We start from the raw sequence: 17,864 nt of genomic DNA on the forward strand, positions 1-17,864 counted from the left end.
GACAGATGTCGCCTATGTCGCTTAGACGGTGGCTCTAGGCTTACTATTGTATGACTTTGTAATGTCTTGTGTAAATAATTAATAAAGTGGCTGCATGTATCGTCCAGATGAAGAGGCCAGGGTCCTCCTCCTTTTTCAATTTTTTTTACGTACATAGATGTTTCTGTCCTAAATTACGTGGAAGGTCATGATGACTGCACCTGCACAGAATGTGTTTTTAGGGAGGGTTTCTTTTATGTTATTAAAATATGTATGCTTACTGACCCTAAATCATTCGTTCTGGTTGACCCGAAATACAAGTGTACATACTCGGTAAATATTATTTTTCCAGGAAGTTCCTATACTAGGTCAGAAAGGTTAGTTTGAAATACTAGGTAGATATGGGCGTGAGCTATGCTAAGGTTAGCCACGTTTCTGATGACACTTAACCAATCCTTTTATGTGACAAGTAGAGCTTGGCACATGGCTTATTTTTTGTCTTTCAAGAATATTGTGATGTTATTCGTTTGGTCTCCCGGCCTAGGTATTGGTCGTCTTCTTTTTAGGAGAAACAACTGCAGGTGAATATGAAGATAAATAAACTGCGAGAGACTGTGAAGGCACAACAAGAAAAGGTAACAAGCCATGGGCGTTCTCAGCTCAAATCTTACTTGCGAGCAATCTACAGATCGACCATTCCATCCGTATGGCAGAATAGACGTTTATTTAGGCCCTGATGATTATCAGTTGTGTTGATCTCCTCATGTGATGTGTAGTTGCAAACGGCGGCGAAGACGGCTGGGATAAACCACGAAGAGTGGCTGGAGAATGCGGATCGTTGGGTGGTCGGCTTCCTGGAGAAGTTCGAGGAGCACTGCCACGTCATGGTATAGTATACTTTGCTTGGAAGCTTAACAGAGTAGCCGAGTCGAACATGATACTGAGGAGAAAGAGATATACTGATGATGTTGTAATAATTACTTAGGAGAATGCCATCAAGGACCGGGTACGAAGAGAGGCTGGGGAGCCAGGCCGGCAAAGGCATAGCCGGTGGTCTCATGCAGCAGATGGCGGCGGCCTGATCTTCCAGACCAGGCTAGGATGCGAAATGCAGTGGGATGCCCATGGTGTGGTGGTGGTGGTGTGAACAAACACCGAGAAAGTGATTATTTGCTATAGTTGTGCTTCGTGTCATGGAATGTGATGCTTGTGCGTGTAAAGTGGTTGAGTTACCTGAGTCAAACCTTTGTATAATTTTTTTTGTTGATGGACAACAAATAGAACAATGTCAATGTATAATACAAAGAGGACAGTGGAAGAGGCGCATCCCACCTGGCACCGCCCCAATTTCCTCTCAGTTGGCGCACCAAGGGTGCGCCCCAACCACTAGTATTATGCGAGACGCGCGGTGCGTTGGTGGCGATCGTGGGCGAGCTCTCGAAAAAAGGGGTCGTGAGCGCTACTCTCGGGAGCGTTCGTTGTGGAGTGAATTGCAAAAAACATCGACACTTCAGGCTAGGGTTGCAGGAACCACACATCTACGGAATTGTGCCAAAAACCACTTATTTTTTGTCTAATTTTTTGCAAAAAACACTAGTTGACGGTTTAGGTCGTTTTGAGCATGATTATGACAGGTGGGTCACGTAAATGATGACGTGGCGTAATGGTTAAGTTCGACGCCGTTAGATGAGGAGTTTTCTAGACTTACAAAACAAACACTATAATTTTACAAAGACCCCCTTAGTTAAAAATCAAAAAAAGCAATTAGCTCCTTGATTTGTCTACCCCGAGCAGGCGAGCAGAGCAGCATTACCCCGGCCGGCCATGGTTCTTGTCGCCGGCGAGGGGGCGCGCGGCGCCACTTGCCTCCATGGCCGAAGCCGCCGCAAGCTCCCGCCTGGGTCGCCGCCGCAGATGAGCCACAACACCAGGGGGTTGATGACCTCGTCTGGGTCGTGCGGCGGGGCGTGCTCGAGGGTCGTGCGCCGGCGGACAGGGGCGGCCGCAGGGTCGTCCGCAGGCGGACAGGGACGTCGCCAGGTGGTGCGCCGGCGGACAGGGGCGGCCCCGGGGTCGTGCGCCGGTAGACAGGGGCGGCCCATCTCCTGTGATGCAGGTCGGGCGGCGCCGGAGAGGGATGGGCATGGGGTGACGCCGGAGAGGGACGGGCGTGGGGCGGCGTCGAAGAGGGACAAGCATTGGGTGGCGCCTGAGAGAGATGGGCGTGGAGCGGCATCGGAGAGGGACGGGCATGGGGCGGCACTGGCCTCCCTCTTCGCAATGGCCTCCCTCGCCTGATATGCTTGGCGACGGCGGCAGATCTAGCTTGAAGACGGCGGCAGGTCGGGGAGGGAGGGGCGGCGGCGTTAGCAGGGCATGCCGCCGGCGGCGGGGGGAGTTCATACGTCGGCTGAGCAGCGAGCAGAGTTTGGGGGAGTTTTTGGCAACAAAAAAAGCATCTAACGACGTTCATCTCGAACCGTTACGCCACGTCAACAAAAGTGGGCTCCACCTGTCATAATCATCATTAAATGGGCTAAATCAGTCAACTAGTGTTTTTTGCAAAAAGTTAGATAAAAAATTAGTGGTTTTTGGCACAATTCTGTAGATGTGTGGTTTCTGCAACCCTAGCCTGAAGTGTCGATGTTTTTTGCAATTCACTCGTTCGTTGTGTCTGTTTTTGCGTTGGTTCTCTACCCCTTTACGCCAGCTCGTGTTGTTCAGTTAACCGAGATGAAAACCGAACATACTGAATTCTATTCGGTTAGTGGACCTGAAAACCGATTTTTTTTTGTGACAGAAGAAAAAACTGAAAATTCGGTTTCAGCATCGGTTCGGTCTTCGGTTCATCGGTTTTTATGCCCACCCCTACATGGACCGGTTGACATGGGCGGAGCTAGTTGAGGACGTCGGTGTACAAATGTATACCCACTATTTTAGCACAATGCTTGTATAATCAGGTATAATTCATATATATAACACTACACATAAATAAACTTGAGTAAAAGTATTTTACTGGTCTATGCACACCCATTGTTCAGATGTTGGCTCCACCATTGCCGGTTGATGATCACGAATGTTGCCATCAGATTAACCGTACACAGCACCAGGATGATACGAACTGGTGCCTGCGTCCCTGAGTGCCTGTGATGAGGCATGTTCGTAGTACGTGGCTGTGGAGTTACTTGGCCCTGCACGTACCATTGAAGCTTGAGATTGCAGGCGTCCAAGGATGTTGGCATACTCTTTGTGCTACTCCCACAAACTATACTACTATTTAGTTTGAGAACTGGAAAATGCACATCGATCGAGTGAAACTAAACTGAGGACAAACATATTTTCCCATCGAACACAAGATCCCTCTAGGTTCCATAACAATGTGTATATAAGAGCAAATAAAGAGATCATCCCAAGATCAGTTTAGGAAGAGGCCTGAGCCCAAATTTTTTCATCATTCTTCTCAACACCATTTTCTCATCATCGCTCCATGGACATGTTTGCTGCCCGACCATCCGCCAATCCCAGAGTCCGATGTACCGAACATGGCCATCCTTCAGCAAAACAATGCGTTGCAACGATGTGCACACCCTCACAACATACTTCAAAAGCCATATGTTACGCTGCGTGTATCCAATCACGACCAGCTCCTTGAGGTGATGGTGCCGAAGCTCATTGCGTGATTTCGACCAATTCATCCCGCGCAGATAATCAGGCTCCGTTTCTGAGTGAGGCACGTGGATGTGCATGACCTCGAGAAATGTCGAGGCCATGAGGAGGCCACGTGTCCATGAGATATCCCAATTTGAAGGCATGTCAGCGACAAGGAGCTTTTTCAGGTGCGGCAACATCTTCTCCGGACTGCTAGCTCCAATCCAAGTTCTGCGTCCAATAAATCGGATGACGAGGTTCGCCATGGTGGGGGACATACCGAGGAACGAGTCGAACTCATTTATCCACCGTGCCGCCACTATACTATCATCCTCTAGAGAGAATGAAAGGTTAGTGTCCATGAGGCTCGGAACCGAGCCAAATAGAATCTTTGAAGTGTCGGTTAGGCTGCACGCTAGACGGACAAGCATTGGGAGGTCGCGCAGCTCGATCACAAAAAATGAGCACTCTTCCAGGACGAGCTCCCTGATATGTGAACACGGCGCGTCCACCACCAAAGTGGTATGTGCGCAGGAGCAGGACGTGAGGTACAACACCTGCAGCCCAATGCAGTCTCTGAACACCCTCTCGTACACGTTCACGGATGTGGAAGCAGACATGTCATGCAGGACGAGCTTAGTAAGCATGTTGTAGTTATGCAGCGGTGGCAGTGCACAGTACTTGCCCAGAGTCAGGCCGCGAAGGCAAGACCGGAGGTTGAGGCAGTTGTGGGGGAAGTTGTATGTCCGCATCTGATCATAACCAGACGATGGCCTGACGACAACCTCCAGATCTTCCACCCCCCATGCACCGACTGCAACATTGATAAGGCGGTCCACACAAATGCTATTGTATGTCTGAAAAAACTCGAGACGGAGGGTCTTTACATGCCGGTCATGGCCACTGTCTGCTTCCAAAAAGCTCGTGATTCCGTTTGCGAATGACCTTATTGTGTCGATCTCACATCGCGCCTTGAGACCGTCGAGTGTCCCGGCCAAAGTGGCGTCACGCGGCAAGTTGAGTTGGCGAAGGGCAACGGTCCGTTCGTACTCGGCGGGAGTATGTCGCTCACCCTGAAGTCGAGTGCGGACAGCTTGTGCGGGATGCGAACCCAACGCCTGGCAAGGATGGCCATGGAGAGGGCTGTTCGGGTGTCCAGCCTGCTTACTATGAGGAGGATCAGATCGTCATGGAGCGCACTAAGGCGGTCCTCACCGCCAGACGTGTGAGGCCGCACTCGACGCAACATGGGCATGGCTTTCAGTGGCAATGGTATAGCAGAAAAGTTTCGGAGTTCCTGTGCCATATTAAAAAATAAATATTGGGATGACATATAGTACAGTCTTACCGAAAAGAACAATATAAATAGGTTTTACAATAAATATTATAGCTCACCAAATATGTTTAGAGTTAGCAAATACAAATAGTTGGGAAGAAATGATAGTCTTACATGAATATAATAGTCTCTTCATTTTTGACAATTGTACAACAAAAGTAACACCAAACTAGCATAAGAAACTAGTGAAGTTGATACAACACAAGAGTGGACGTGATAAAACTGCTCAATGCATTGCCGGACCAGAAAGTAGTCGGATGGTGGGCGCACTTGTCAAAAAGTAAAAAATAGAACGGAGGTAAAAAGTGGGCAACTGAAGAATATAAACAGCCAATTGATACATAACACTGCAGTTCCATCGTACGTTTGAAATGTGCGTGATTCTACAATTACAACAACCACAAGAATTATAAAACTGAATTAAGTTGGGGATTCCGAAAATATCAGCAACACAGTTAAAACAAGTAATGTAACGCTTGGGATTGTGCACTGGGGATTTAGGGTTAATGGGGGCAGCAGGGCACAACAATACAGCAGGTCATCAGGCAGTCGATAATATGAACAAGCGGAAGCAGGCTTACCAGGTCCTTCCAGGCTGCTCCGGCGCTCGCGTGCTGTCTCTGGTGGCGCGGCCGCGGGACCGAGCTGCGACGGGCAACCTGCCGGCGAGGGTAGGCAGACAGGGGGGACTGGAGGTGGAGGAGGTGAGACCGCGAGGGGCCGGCGCGGTACGGCCGTCCGCGTGCGGGCGGCGCCGGCGACCGCTGGAGCCTGGAGGCCAAGTTCGGGATCGTGATCTGAGGCACTCGTCCCTCGTGTAGGAGAAAGTATATATAGAGTTTAAAAAAAAAGTATATATCGACTGGGCTAGCTGTGGAAACAGAATTGTACTCCCTCATTCCCGATATCCTAGGCGTACTAGAATTAGCACCAAAATTAGCGCATCGGTGGTTACGTGAGCCATCGTATACACGAGGGAGGCATCCACGAGTAGAAAAATAAAAGAGGAGGCACGCACGATCTCATTGGACCTTGTCTTGTCTTGGTTATTTTTTTAACACACCGAAGCGCCAGGGGCGGAGATGTAAGGGACACAGTAGTATCTCGAATATGGGTGGCAATCTCACTCACAGATACAGGAGTTGGCAGCGATTACACGAATATGAAGTAGCTAGGGTTCTTAGCGAGGAGGAAGAGGAAAATGGATCGGGAGTTGGTAGCTGCCAGGAGCCGTCCGCCGTGATCCTCGGATGCCCTAGCCTGCCCTGGTAGCAGGCTTAAGTACCTCTTTGCTCTTGAGCCACATGTTCCTCCACTCTGGGCCAAAGTAGCGTGGGTTGGGCCTGGGGCACGCCTGGGCCTTGCTGACGGGCTGGCAGGTGGGGTATGCTGGTCAGGAGCGCCAACACCCCCTCCTTCTTCGGAAGAGGCTTGTCCCCAAGCCTCTGCGTGCGGAAACCGAGCTTGGAGCGCTTCTTTGTCTTCCCAGGTGGTACCGACCGCAGGAACAGACCATTGGATTTGCACTTGCTCCTTCATGGCACCGTTCTTCTCGCGTCATCTTGATTGCAGAACAGCAACAGGCACCGCGAGGTCTTCTTCTTGTGGTGGAAGCGTAGTGGATGCCGTTGTGCCCGGTAGGAGAGCTTGTCGGAGCTGGGAGACGTGGAAGACTGGATGCACCGTAGCTTGAGGAGGTAGTTTGAGCTCGTAGGCGACGTCATTGATCTTGGCGATGATCGGAAAAGGTCTGTAGAACTTGTACGACAGTTTGTGATTTGCCCTTGGAGCCACTGACGTCTAGATGTATGGTTGAAGCTTGAGGAAGACTTGATCGCCCACTTGGAACTGCCTGAACGAGCGCTTTTTGTCAGCCTGATCCTTCATCAGTTGGTGCGCCCAGTGCAGCTGTTGTTTGATAACCCCTTGCATGATGGTTCGCTTCTCGAGCCAAGTCTGCAGCGCTGGCACCATGCAAGCCGTTGTAGCTGTAATCCCCCAGTGCCTTGGCTCGCGGCCAAACATTGCCTTGAAAGGGGTCATGCCGATCGCCGTGTGGTGCGAGGTGTTGTACCAGAACTGCGCCAGTGGTATCCAGAAGCTCCAGCGCTTGGGACACGCATGGACGAAACACCGCAAGTACGTCTCGATGCATTGCTTTTCCCTCTCGGTCTGGCCGTCTGTTTGTGGTTGATTTGCCATGCTCAGGCGCAGTTCCGTGCCCGCATACTTGAACAACTCTTGCCAAAAATGGTTGGTGAACATTGGATCGCGATCAGACACAATTGCACCAGGGAATCCGTGCAGTTTGTAGAGTTGTTGCATGTAAAGCAAGGCCACCTTGGATGCAGTGTAAGGATGCGCTAAAGGCAGAAAATGAGCGAACCTGGTATGTTTGTCCACCACTACCAGAACGCAATTGAACTGTCCTGATTGTGGCAAACCATCCACAAAGTCCATGGTGATCAAGTCCGATGATTCTTGAGGTATAGGCAGTGGCGTGAGCAGGCTCGGAGATGCACTACGGTCGGGTTTTGCTTGCTGACACACTTGACAGCAGCGTACATACTGCAAGACGTGTACCTTCATACTTTGGCCAGGCAAACAGCCTCCTGATGCGGCGGTATGTCACCGGAAAACCTGAGTGCCCTCCCATAGCACTGTCATGGAAAGCTGATATGATGCGTTGTTGCATCTATGTCGATCCTCCAAGCCATATTCTGTCGCGAAAACGCAGCAGTCCTTGCTTCAAGGCGAACCGTCCCTTGGGATCCTCGCGGATGGCGGGCTGCTCGAGGAGGCGTTGAGCTTGAGGGTTGCTGTTGTAGCTGTTTATGGCGTCCTCAAGCCAGACACGCTGACATGAACTGACCGAGTGTAGGATCTCCGTGGAGTTGGTCCGAGACAGAGCATCAGCCGCGGTGTTGTCGCTTCCTTTCTTGTAACGGATTGAGAACCGCAGCCCCAACAGCTTTGTAAATGCTTTTTGCTGCCAAGGAGTAGTGAGGCGCTGCTCATTGAGATGGACCAAGCTGCGCTGATCCGTTGAAATGATGAATTCATCGTGTTGGAGATACGGTCGCCATTGGTCCACTGCCACAATCACTGCCAGGTACTCCTTTTCATATGTGGAGAGGCCTTGGTACAGTGGACTCAGCGCTTTGCTCATGTAAGCAATCGGATGGCCACCTTGTTGGAGAACTGCTCCGATCCCTTTATCGCTGGCATATGTTTCTACGATGAAGGTCTTGGAGAAGTCTGGAAGGGCAAGCATAGGGGCCTCGACTAGCTGTTGCTTGAGCACTTGGAAAGTTGTTTCTGTTGCTGAGGTCCACACAAACGGCACCCCCTTCTTGAGGAGGTTGAACAACGGTCGAGCTATGATTCCAAAGTTCTTGACGAAGCGATGGTAATATCCTGCCATGCCCAGAAAACTGCGAACTTCCTTGACGCTGGTTGGTGCTGTCCATTGTGCCACTGCTCTGATTTTTGATGGCTCAGTAGCGACCCCCTGCTCGCTGATGACGTGCCCCAGGTATGAGAGCTTCTGTCGACCGAAATCACACTTGGAAAACTTGGCCTTCCATTGATCTCTACGCAACAGTGCGAGCACCCGTCTCAGATACCGCACGTGGTCCTTGAGTGTTTTGCTGAAGACCAGAATATCATCGGAAAAAAAGAGAACACACACGCGTAGGAGGGGATGGAATGTGGTGTTCATGGCCCCCAAAAATGTGGTTGGTCCTCCTGTCAAACCAAAGGATACCACTCTGAATTCATAATGCCCAAAGTGTGTTTGAAACACTGTCTTGCCTCTCCCACGGTGAGACGAATCTGGTGATAACCAGCGCGCAGATCTAGTTTGGAGAACCATGCCGCACCATGTAGTTCATCCAGTTGCTCTTCAATCACCGGAACTGGATACTTGCTGACACATGTGATGGCGTTGAGCTGTCGGTAGTCGATGCAAAGTTGCCATGTTCCATATTTATTCTTGACGAGAATAGCTGGGGAAGAAAAGGGACTGTTGCTGCGTTGGATGACGTCTGTGCGGAGTAGTTCTGCCACTTGTCTCTCAATCTCGTCCTTGTGGTCGGGCTTGTGACGGTAAGGCCTGATGCTTAAAGGTTGAGCTCCAGGAATGAGCGGAATGCGATGATCACACTCGCGTCGCGGATGTAGACCCACTGGTTCCTTGAAAACATCATCGAACTCATCCAACACTTTCTGTATGCAGGTTGGAGGTGGTGAGCTGGTGTTCCCTTCTGGTACAATCTCGTGTATCAGGGCCATGTGAGTGATAGCACCCTTGCTGCACAAGCTCTGAAGTTGCAACGCATTGATGATGACACAAGTGGACGAAGACTTGTCGTGGCCGCGGAGGTTGATGACACCGCTTGGCGACAGAATTGCGATGAGCTTGGCACGTCACTCGACCGTCATCTGACTGTGCTCTTCGAGCCAATCCATGCCTAGAATGACATCGTAGACGCCTAGGTCCAGCACCTTCGGATCAGTGCTGAACTGATGCCCTTGTGAGCACCATGTGCAATTTTGCACACTGGCCGAGCAGAAGAGCTCTCCACCGTCAGCCACACGCACCTTGTGTGCCTTCGGCAATGGTTGGATGCCTGACATGCCCTCTGCAAAGCGCTTGTTGATGAATGATGTTGTGCTTCCAGAGTCGACGAGCATCAGCACTTCACGGCCTTGAATCCAAGCACGGAGCTGAAAAGCTTTAGATGACACCCCTCCCGTCATAGTAGATCGTGAGATCGCCATGACTGCATCCTGTTGTTGCTCTTCCGCTAGCAAGTTTTGCTGCTCGGTGGCTGTGTCGATGCCGAACAGCTCCAGGAGTTCTTCGACCACATGGAGCTGGACTCACGTGGGGCAGGTGTGGTCATGACCCTAGTGTTCGCCACACTTGAAGCATAGCCCCCATGCTCTTCGGTAGTTGCACAGAGTCTTGACCTTTGCTGCTTCAGCATGAGCAGCATCAGTGCCACGCCAATCGGTCGCCCCAGCCTATGGTGGTGGGCGACCCGGTGGCGCAGGAAGTGGCCATGCCGCGGGAGGACGCGCGGTCACCTCTAGAGGCTGCTGCTGGTAGTGGAATGGCTGCGATGACTCCACGCCCGCTCCGTCAGCCACCTCTTCCTGGAGCATGGCTAGAGCACAAGCTGTGTCCAGGTCTGGTGGCCGCTGCACCATGACCACCGCACGTATGTCCGGTCTCAGCCCTTCCACAAAACGAGTAAGGAAATAGTAGGGGTGAATTGAATCTGAATATGAACTCAAATGATTTGTAATAAGCTCAAATTTCTCAATAAATTCAGCTACTGAGGAAGTTTGCTTAATGGTGTAGAACTGACGGATCAGGTTCTGGTGCCTATCCCGCCCGAATCTAGTGCATATCAAGGCAGCAAAAGACTCCCAAGTAAATGATCCCAGTTTTTTTTGTATGGACTGCAGCCAAATGGTGGCCGGGCCTGAAAAAATCAGCACCGCCATCGGAACCCAGAAGGATTCGTGGATCCCAAACATGTTATAGTACTGCTCACACATGGTTCTCCAGAGATTTGTATTCTCTCCTGAGAATTGAGGGAAAGTGATGGATGGGTGCGCTTGCCCAAGCCCCACAAGCATCTGACTAGCGTGCGCAAACGGCGATGGAAGAGAATTTGGGGACGGGATTTCGAGCTGACCGTTGGTTGGGAGTGGTGGCAGTGTCTAGAAGGATACCGCCATCGACCCCCATTGCAGATGGAACTCACCGTGGTCAATGGATCCGTGGGGTGCGTCCACCGCGCCTTCAGCGACATGAGATGTTGTGGTGCGAGTCGCTGGCGGTGGCGCCGTTCGTGTCGGCGCCTGTGTACCCTCACCGTTGGTGGAGCCAGAACAGTCTTTCTGAAGCACGGCCATCGCTTCGCCCAGATCGGCGATGCGGTTCTCCAGATCGGGCCGCCACGATGCCAAATCATCGAGACGGGAGCTGACCGCCATCAGGGCCGTCGTGTTGGCCTCCTCCGTGGCCGAGAGCTTGTCGAGGTAGGATTTGATGGCCGGATCCATATGCTCCAGATGCAGGCGTGCTTGACGGAGTCGGCGCATCTCGATGAAGTGAGCCAGAACGCGCGGCGGTGAGGGTGGTGGTGGCGTCTAATACCAAGTGTAAGGGACTTAGTAGTATCTCGAATATGGGTGGCAATCTCACTCACAGATATAGGATTTGGTAGCGATTACACGAATAGGAAGTAGCTAGGGTTCTTAGCGAGGAGGAAGAGGAAAATGGATCGAGACTTGGTAGCCGCCAGGAGCCGTCCGTCATGATCCTCTGGATGTCCTAGCCTGCCCTGGTAACTGGCTTAAGTACCTCTTTGCTCTTGGGCCACAGGTTCCTCCACTCTGGGCCAACGTAGCGTGGGTTGGGCCTGGGGGCACGCCTGGGCCTTGCTGACGGGCTGGCAGGTGGGGTATGCTGGTCAGAGGCGCTAACAGGAGACTGGGGGCGAGCAGGGGCTAGACCACCCCCCCCCCCCCGCCCCAAACATCGACTATAAATATTAGTACTAATTCTTCGACAGCGCCTACACTTTAGTCATCAGGTGGCTGAACCACCTGACCGGGTCTACTGTTGGCTGAACGGCGAGCCCCACACTCTCCCTCAACGTGCGCATGCACATCCTGCATGCCAGGCATGCCGATCTAACCTCTCACCCCACCTCTCTGTACTCTACTATTGTAACCTATATAATCCCATTGAGGCAATGCAATACAAGTGTGAGAGTTATACGATCCAACTTGGTATCAGATGCATCTCACGATCCACCTATCTCGCTTCCGCAATGAACCGCCTTCTCCATCTCTCTCGCTCCACTGACTTCGACTCGCCGGCGGTGCTAACGCGACCCTTTGCTGTAGTTCCTCTGACCGCCGCTTCGCTCGCGGCCGTCCATGCTCCCACTGTGGCCACCCCTGCTCCAGCAACGGTCTTCCCCAACCCCGCTGCGGTTCCTGCGGCCCCTCCCACCCGGCTCATGCCGGATGTCGTCCGCGGCAAGGCGCCCATCCCCGAGGCCGCCCCGTCTTCCTCAACCATTGTGGCTCCCGGACTCCATCTCGCCGCGGCCCCGACGCTCTCCATGGCCCCTCCTGCGGCCCCCCTTCGCCTCGCGGGCAGCGTCCCGTCCCGCCCGTCTCCCGCGGCTCCATGATCCCGCGCCTCCCCACGCCTGACGTCGGCTCTTCCTTCGCTCCCGTCGGCCTGCCGTCTTCGATCGCGCATCACTTCCGGTCCAAATTGGACCTGGAGTCCGGTAACTACACAAAGTGGCACCATCTCTTTTATGTCATCTGCTGTAAACACAATGTGCAGCATCATCTCGACAAGGCCGCCGTCCCGCTGCATGAGAGCGCCGTTTGGTGCAATGACGACCTAACCATAGTCTTGTGGTTCTATGGGGTCGTCGCCGACGAGCTGATGGATGTCGCCGCCTCCCCGGTGAGCACCACCTTCGACATCTGGTCCCAGCTGCACCTCATCTTCCATGACAACCAAGCAGGTCGCACCGTGGTCCTCAGCATTGAGTTCCGCAACTTGGTGCAGGGGGATCTCTCCATCGCCGAGTACTGTCGGCGCCTACGGACCCTCGCCACCGAGCTCACTGAGGTTGGCGAGCGCGTCACCGACCAGTCCCTGACTCTGCAGCTGATCCGCGGGCTGAGCCACAAGTTGCACGTCATGCCGACTCTGCTCGCGATGCAGTCGCCCTTCCCCACATTCGTGCAAGCACGCTCACATCTCCTCATGGAAGAAATCTCGGCCAACGAGTGCGCCCGACACGAGGGGCGCCCTGAGGTCACCGCCACCGCCCTCACAATCGGCACCGCTGGGTCTGCCACCTCCGCCGATCGCCTTGGACCTGGCTGCACCACCAATAAGGGCAAGGGCGCGGCGTCCTCCGGCACTGACTCCAACATGCGCGGACGTGGCTGCGGCCACGGCCGTGGTCGTGGACGCGGCTCCCCCACCTCGGGTGGCTCCTTCTCCGGGCGCGGCGCCGCCCATCCCACCACTGGCTCGCAGCTCTCCGGCTTCTTCGCCCCCTACGACACGCTCCTGCCCGGGCCGCGCCTAATGCAGCGGGAGTGCTGGGGCCCTGTCCGCCGTCTCCTCATCAGGCCTACCCGATGGCGGCCGCGCCGCCTGCTACGTCTTGAGCTTGCATTGGTTTTCCTTGAAGAGGAAAGGGTGATGCAGCATAGTAGCGTAAGTATTTCCCTCAGTTTTTGAGAACCAAGGTATCAATCCAGTAGGAGGCTCACAAATCCCACACACCTGCACAAACAAACAAGAACTCACAAAAAACGCAATAAAGGGGTTGTCAATCCCTTCAAGGCCACTTGCAAAAGTGAGATCTGATAGAGATAATATGATAAGATAAATATATTTTTGGTATTTTATGATATAGATTGGAAAAGTAAAGATGCAAATAAAAGTTGATTGAAAGCTTATATGATAAGAGATAGACACGGGGGGCATAGGTTTCACTAGTGGCTTCTCTCAAGATAGCATAATTATTACGATGGGTGAAAAAATTACTGTCGAGGAATTGCTAGAAAAGCGAATAATTATGAGATTATCTAGGCATGATCATGTATATAGGCATCACGTCCGTGACAAGTAGACCGACTCCTACCTGCATCTACTACTATTACTCCACACATCGACCGTTATCCAGCATGCATCTAGAGTATTAAGTTCATCAAGAACAGAGTAACGCTTTAAGAAAGATGACATGATGTAGAGGGATAAACTCATGCAATATGATATAAACCCCATCTTTTTATCCTCGATGGCACCAATACAATACGTGCCTTGCTGCCCTCCTGTCACTGGGAAAGGACACCGCAAGATTGAACCCAAAGCTAAGCACTTCTCCCATTGCAAGAAAGATCAATCTAGTAGGCCAAAAACCAAACTGATAATTCGAAGAGACTTGCAAAGATAACTTAATCACACATAAAAGAATTCAGAGGAGATTCAAATATTTCTCATAGATAAACTTGATCATAAACCCACAATTCATCGGATCTCAACAAACACACCACAAAAAGAGTTACATCAAATAGATCTCCAAGAAGAGGAAGGAGAACTTTGTATTGAGAATCAAAGAGAGAGAAGAAGCGATCTAGCTAATAACTATGGACCCGAAGGTCTGTGGTAAACTACTCACAACTCATCGGAGAGGCCTTGGAGTTGATGTAGAGGCCCTCCGTTGTGGATTCCCCCGCCGGTGGAGTGCCGGCGACGGCTCCAAGATGGGATCTCGCGGATACAGAAGGTTACAGTGGTGGAAATAGTTTTTTGTGGTCGCCCCTTTTCGTGGTACATGGGTATATATAGGAGGAAGGAGTACGTCGGTGGACGATCGAGGGGCCCACGAGGGTGGGGGGCGTGCCCACCTGTAGGGGGCGCGCCGGGCACCCTCGTGGCCGCCTCGCTTGTTTCTTGACTTCCACTCCAAGTCCTCTGGATCACGTTTTTGTTCGAAAAAGATCGCTCCCGAAGGTTTCATTCCGTTTGGACTCCGTTTGATATTCCTTTTCTTCGAAACACTGAAATAGGCAAAAAAACAGCAATTCGGGCTGGCCTCCAGTTAGTAGGTTAGTCCCAAAAATGATATAAAAGTGTAAAGTAAAGCCCATAAACATTCAAAACATGTAATATAATAGCATAGAACAATCAAAAATTATAGATACGTTGGAGACGTATCAAGCATCCCCAAGCTTAATTCATGCTCGTCCTCGAGTAGGTAAATGATAAAATATAATTTTTGATGTGGAATGCTACCTAGCATATTTCTCAATGTATTTCTTTTTATTGTGGCATGAATATTGAGATCAAATGATTCAAAATAAAAGTTCATATTGACATAAAGAATAATAATACTTCAAGCATACTAACTAAGCAATCATGTCTTCTTAAAATAACATGGCTAAAGAAAGTTCATCCCTACAAAATCATAGTTTGGTCATGTTTCATTTTTGTTACACAAGAATGCTCTCATCATGCACAACCCCGATGACGAGCCAAGCAATTGTTTCATACTTTAGTAATCTCAAACTTTTTTCAACTTTCACGCAATACATGAGCGTGAGCCATGGATATAGCACTATGGGTGGAATAGAATATAATGATAGGGGTTATGTGGAGAAGACAAAAAAGGAGAAAGTCTCACATTGACGCGGCTAATCAACGGGCTATGAAGATGCCCATCAATTGATGTCAATGCGAGGAGTAGGGATTGCCATGCAACGGATGCACTAGAGCTATAAATGTATGAAAGCTCAACAAAAGAAACTAAGTGGGTGTGCATCCAACTTGCTTTCTCATGAAGACCTAGGGCATTTTGAGGAAGCCCATCGTTGGAATAGACAAGCCAAGTTCTATAAAGAAAAATCCCCACTAGTATATGAAAGAGACAACAAATGAGACTCTCTATATGAAGAACATGGTGCTACTTTGAAGGACAAGTGTGGAAAAAGATAGTAACATTGTCCCCCTTTTTCTTTTCTTTTTCTTTTTTTGGCCCCTTTTATTTATTTGGCCTTTCTTTTTTTTTCTTTTTTTTCTTTGGCCTTTCCCTTTTTTGGCCTTTTTTTATAAGGGACAATGCTCTAATAATGATGATCATCACACTTCTATTTATTTACAACTCATGAATTACAACTCGATACTAGAACAAGATATGACTCTATATGAATGCCTCCGGCAATGTACCGGGATGGGCAATGAATCAAGAGTGACATGTATGAAAAATTATGCATGGTGGCTTTGCCACAAATACGATGTCAACTACATGATCATGTAAGGCAATATGACAATGATGATGCGTGTCATAATAAACGGAACGGTGGAAAGTTCCATGGCAATATATCTCGGAATGGCTATGGAAATGCCATAATAGGTAGGTATGGTGGCTGTTTTGAGGAAGATATAAGGAGGTTTATGTGTGATAGAGCGTATCGTATCACGGGGTTTGGATGCACCGGCGAAGTTTGCACCAACTCTCAAGGTGAGAAAGGGTAATGCACGGTACCGAAGAGGTTAGCAATGATGGTAACGTAAGAGTGCGTATAATCTATGGACTCAACATTAATCATAAAGAACTGACATACTTATGGAAAAAAATCTACAAGTCATCAAAAACCAAGCACTACACGCATGCTCCTAGGGGGGTAGATTGGTAGGAAAAGACCATCGCTCGTCCCCAACTGCCACTCATAAGGTTGACAATCAAATAACACCTCATGCTTCAAATTTGTCACACAGCGGTTACCATACGTGCATGATACGGGACTTGGAAACCTCAACACAAGTATTTCTTAAATTCACAATTACATCAACTAGCATGACTCTAATATTACCACCTTCATATCTCAAAACAATTATTAAGCATTAAGTTGATCATAGTATTCAATTCAGTTCCTATGATAGTTTTTATTATACCCAACATGGATGCCCACCATTCTAGGACAAATTTTATAACCATAGCAAATACCATGCTGTTCTAAGATACTGTCAAAATAATATAAATTAAGCAAGAGAGATCAACAATTTCTACAAAATTAAGCCACCGCCGTGCTCTAAAATATATAAGTGAAACACTAGAGCAAAAATTATCTAGCTCAAAAGATATATGTGAAGCACATAGAGTATTCTAATAAATTTAAAATCAAGTATTTCTCTCTCAATAGGTGTGTACAGCAAGGATGATTGTGGTAAACTAAAAATTAAAGACTAATATCATACATGACGCTCCAAGCAAAACACATATCATGTGGCGAATAAAAATATTGCTCCAAGTGAAGTTACCGATAGATGAAGACGAAAGAAGGGATGTCTTCCGGGGCATCCCCAAGCTTAGGCTTTTGGTTATCCTTGAATATCTTGGGGTGCCATGGGCATCGCCAATCGTAGGCTTTTGCCACCCTTTATTCCATAGTCCATCAAATCTTTACCCAAAACTTGAAAACTTCACAACACAAAACTCAACAGGAAATCGCATAAGCTCCGTTAGTGCAAGAAAGAAAAACCACCACATAAGGTACTGTAATGAACTCATTATTTATTTATCTTGGTGTTAAACCTACTGTATTCCAACTTTTCTATGGTTCATACCCCTACATACTAGCCATAGATGCATCAAAATAAGCAAACAACACACGAAAAACAGAATCTGTCAAAAACAGAATAGTCTGTAGCAATCTGTAGCTTTCGAATACTTCTGGAACTTCAAAAATCCTACAAAAATAGGACGTCCTAGGCAATTTATCTATTGATCTACAGAGAAAATAATCAACTCAAAATCACGTTTCTGTGATTTATTGATTTGTTTCTCGTGAGCCCAAAGTTTCTGTTTTTCAGCAGAATCAAATTAACTCTTACCATAGGTTATCCTATAGGTTCTACTTGGCACAAACACTAATTAAAGCAAGAAAACACATCTAACTAGAGGGTAGATGCAAGATTTATTACTAAACAGAAGCAAAAACAAAGAAACTAAAATAAAATTGGGTTGCCTCCCAACTAGCGCTATTATTTAATGCCCAAGCTAGGCATAAAAGCGAGGATAGATCTAACTAGTGCCATAATAATAAGATAGATCACGCAAAATCATCTCATATTCTTGACGTTCAGCAGCAAGTTTTCTTTGAGGCAAGCAAAAGTAATCAAAAGGGTTAAATTTAATGGGACAAAAGTCCCCAAGATCGATCTCAGGAGATATGGGTTCCTCCTTTGGCCCTTCATATTGCACAACTAATTCATCATTATAAGCATTTTTTTGGCCGAACTTCGTGAGCCTATACTCAAGAGAGTATCCTAGCTCAT

At 49.3% G+C, this 17,864-nt stretch overlaps 1 long non-coding RNA gene and 1 pseudogene across 1 annotated transcript; one reads left to right on the plus strand and one right to left on the minus strand.

The window, feature by feature from the left end:
• The first annotated feature begins 380 nt into the window (after positions 1-380).
• LOC123076554 (choline-phosphate cytidylyltransferase 2-like) lies at positions 381-1,061 on the plus strand (annotated as a pseudogene).
• A 3,341-nt stretch (positions 1,062-4,402) lies between these two features.
• LOC123085868 (uncharacterized) lies at positions 4,403-5,785 on the minus strand. Its single transcript, XR_006440037.1, has 2 exons — positions 5,545-5,785; positions 4,403-4,924 (listed from the first exon to the last, which is right to left on the minus strand). It is a non-coding gene; the product is annotated as an uncharacterized lncRNA (long non-coding RNA).
• Positions 5,786-17,864: the final 12,079 nt, after the last annotated feature.

This window comes from Triticum aestivum, chromosome 1B (assembly GCF_018294505.1).
Source record: "Triticum aestivum cultivar Chinese Spring chromosome 1B, IWGSC CS RefSeq v2.1, whole genome shotgun sequence".
NCBI lineage: Eukaryota > Viridiplantae > Streptophyta > Magnoliopsida > Poales > Poaceae > Triticum > Triticum aestivum.